We start from the raw sequence: 3791 nt of genomic DNA, 5'->3' as shown, positions 1-3791 counted from the left end.
GTTCTTTTCCCTTTGTCATGATTTGGGATTATGCCCTGACTGTTTGTCCAGATAATACCAGTGCTACTGAATTGTCTACCCTGGCCAAAGGAACCAGCAGAGCCAAGCGAGTCTGGTTTCACTCATTGGTTTCGTTTGCTTATTAGTTATTACAAACAGATGTTCAGAATATCCATTTCTTCTGACTGATCTTTTATCTCCTAATAAGATTAAAGGAAAATGTCTTCAAACACCTTCTCTAGATGTGACATTTGACATTAACTGCACTGGACCTTTAATAAGTTAGGTTAATATGCTGCTAATATGTTAGACATTAGGCACATGGACATCTGGGAAATTGGTTCTGCTTGTGGAGTTTTTTTGTCAGTTGTGTTTTATTAAATATGTTCATCTAATACAATGTAAAATAATGTGTTCTTTTCAGTAAGAAATCACAGCCAATGGAGATAAGTGTTCTCTCCCATTCAGTTAATGGAGATAGGGGACCACATGGATTCTATATGCTTATGTGCATTCTTACCACAGATGTAGGAGAACTTAGTCTGTCTTACATGGACAAGAAATATAAAGGGGCCACACGGTGGCTCAGTGGTTAGCACTGCAGCCTTGCAGCACTGGAGTCCTGGTGTTCAAATCCCGCCAAGGGCAAAAAAACCATCTGCAAGGAGTTTGTATGTTCTCCCCGTGTTTGCATGGATTTCCATCCCATATTCCAAAAAAAGACATACTGATAGGGAAAAATGTACATTGTGAGCTCTATGTGGGGCTCACAATTTACATTTAAAAAAAAAAAAGAAATATAACAACGGAAAACTGGCATTGTCTTTTAGGCTAAGGTCCCACACAGCATTCCTGACGGGGACAAAACAGTGCGTTTTTCGCAACATGGAGCCTTACAGCTTGATCTTTAGATAAAGGCTGTACTTAGGACCAGCATAGTACAGATCTGTTATATTCTGCTCACAGAAATAAAGTAGGGGCCCATTTAATACTTCTATGTGCCTCTGATTTTGCATGAAGGCCTAAATGGAGTCTGTCAAAATAACTCAGCATATCAATCCAGCTCTGCATATAGATAAGTTAGGATCGCCTGAATCAAACAGTGTTTTCCCTTGTGAATTGCTGCCTCCATTGCTGAGACCCCATTTTTTCAATATGCAACGAGGACATTGTTGCTCCAAAGAAGCAAATGGCAATACCCTCTTGTTTTAAAGAGCTCATTTGTACATTGACAACAAAAACACTGTTTGATTTAGGTGACCCTGACTTATCTATCTCCAGAGCTGGGCTGATATAGTAAGGTCCCACTACATGTGACAATAATTGGCTTAATAAGCCAAAATGAAGGTTGGAAATGACACAGGATATATAGTAATACAGACAAGACAGGTTCTTTTCTTTCTTTCTTTTTTTTAATCCCCTCCTGTATGCAGACCCCAAAATAAGCAAGGTGGAGAGCAGTCTGTGATTCCCAGGCTGCCGCTGAGGTCACATGTTGAGTTGTTGTTTTTTTGTTGCAGAATTTTTTTTTTTTGCCAAATCCAGGAGTGGATTTAACAGAATGTAGAAACATAAGCTTCCTTTTATATTTCCTATTCCTGTTGAAGTCACTCTTGGCTTGTCTAAAAATAAAAGAAAAAAAACCCAGCAAAATCTGTCACAAAAAACGCAGCTTTTCTGCAACATATGGTCTCAACCTATAGGTGTCAGCAGTCAGCTGACAAACACACAAATGCCCATTTGTTGGCGTGTCATCATGTCATCATTTGTTGGCAGGACATCGCCAATATCTAAACAAGACACGTGCTGCCGACTTATGGAGTAAAAACAAGTACACAGAATAAACTACCAACTTGTTATTTTGCTCATCCCATCAAGCATTGGCCCATCAAAATTATGAAGGTTGTGAAAAAAAGACAACTTTTTGATAATATAAAGGTTAGTATTGGTAGCATTTATTTTTGTCGGGTGGTTTGCAGAGCTTATTTTACTACTTGTGTACATTAACATTAGGAAATGATGTGTGCGTAGACAGTGTACTACAAATAAAGACACATCCATACAAAAGAAACAGGTTAGCAATGGCTGAGGACTGAGAAGGTGAAGTTAATAAATGACCATCACTGTCTACCAAAAAGAGATGCTGTTAGGTTTGACCAAATGTAGGCCCAGGAACACAATGAAAATGACAGCAGACTCTTGTAAGGGTATAGTATGCAGATTATATATACATGAAGAGACATCAGCTGATATGATGTTATCTGGATTGATCCCTTCAGCAACATGGACTTGACTATTAAGTCTATGTTCACATCTGAGCCAGGTGTCCACCCATTGTGAATCAGTCTAAAAAAAACAACAGATTCGAAAACAAATGGACACAAATGGTTACACAACATATACCACAGAATTTTTGCTCAGTGAATATTGGCTGTGTGATAAAATTTAAATAAAAAAATGCAACGTATGTAAGGCTTTTTAATAAATTATTACAAACTAACCTGCAATATCTCCACATTTTTCAGAGAAAAAACTCTGCCTATAATGTGGCAAAAAAGACAATTAAAGACATGGAAAAAGACAAAGTCCAGCAACAGATGGTTAAAATTAAAACTTAGCTTTTAATAAAATTGGTAAAAAAAAACCCATAAGGTTGGCACCAGATACAAAAATACAAAATGTATGGAAGCCTGGCATCCTGTAACCATGAACACCATAAAAACGAAGCCCGTAAGAATGTTTCACAAGTGCATTTTTTCTCCAATTCCACCCAATTCTGATTTTTTTTTCCAGCTTCCCAGAACATTGTAAAGAATAATAATACATAGTACCATTATGAAGAACAATTTGTCCTGAAAACATTAAACTCTCACATGGCTGTGTAAGCAAAAAATAACGTTTTGGAAGGCAGGGAGTCAAAAATGAAAATCGAATAATGTCAGCAGCGGGAAAAGGTTAAAAGTTACAAAAGACACAAAATATTTGCAATCTCAGTCCAGTAAGAGGACAGCATACAAAGTGAAGTAACATTCTGGGACAGAAACATTTGGGCCAAATTTTTCAAACACCATGCAACGTTTTGTGCAGATTATGGTAAACTGAACTCTACTTAGGGTGCCTTCACACGGCGTAGCATGCCGCTCCTTTAGACACGTATACACGTGTCTGAGCGCGGTGCTTCAAAACAGAGCCCATTGATTTCAATGGGTGCCGATATACGCACACTACCCATTGAAATCAATAGATAAAAAAGCCTCCGATTGATTTCAATGGGTAGCGTGCGTATATCGGCACCCATTGAAATCAATGGGCTCTGTTTTGAAGCGCCACGCTCGGACACGTGTATACATGTCTAAAGGAGTGGCACACTACACCGTGTGAAGGCACCCTAATACTGACTTTATGGCTGCAGCCAGAAAGACTGCTTTGTTTGTTGCAGGTTTAGTATTTTGCTGCATTCTTTTATTTTATTTTATTTTTTAATGGAACACGTCATGAATTTGCGTGTCATCCTTGCTCAAGGGCCATGCTAATCTTCTCTGTATCGTTTCAATTTTTAGTATACGTGCTTCCAAAGCAAGCACTGCTACTGCAGTCTTTTGAGACAAAGTCAAGAGTGGCTTGAAAAGCAACAGGTACAATAAGGGACGCCCTGAGGCTGAGGCCCCAAGTTGCAGAAACGCAGCTTTTTTGTTGCAGATTTTGTTGTGGTTTTGGAGCCAAAGCCAGGAGTGGGTTAAAGGGGCGTTGACACTACCTTTGGATTCTGTCAGCAGTGTCCGTGGCTATTA

General features: G+C 38.9%; 1 non-coding gene across 1 annotated transcript; it reads right to left on the bottom strand.

Moving 5' to 3' along the window:
* Nucleotides 1–3476: 3476 nt before the first annotated feature.
* LOC142205366 (U6 spliceosomal RNA) lies at nt 3477–3584 on the bottom strand. The gene has a single exon (XR_012716378.1). It is a non-coding gene; the product is annotated as a U6 spliceosomal RNA (small nuclear RNA).
* Nucleotides 3585–3791: the final 207 nt, after the last annotated feature.

Source organism: Leptodactylus fuscus, chromosome 5 (assembly GCF_031893055.1).
Source record: "Leptodactylus fuscus isolate aLepFus1 chromosome 5, aLepFus1.hap2, whole genome shotgun sequence".
NCBI classification, from domain to species: domain Eukaryota; kingdom Metazoa; phylum Chordata; class Amphibia; order Anura; family Leptodactylidae; genus Leptodactylus; species Leptodactylus fuscus.
Note: the sequence above shows the minus strand (reverse complement) of the source record. Positions and strands in the feature narration are given on the sequence as shown.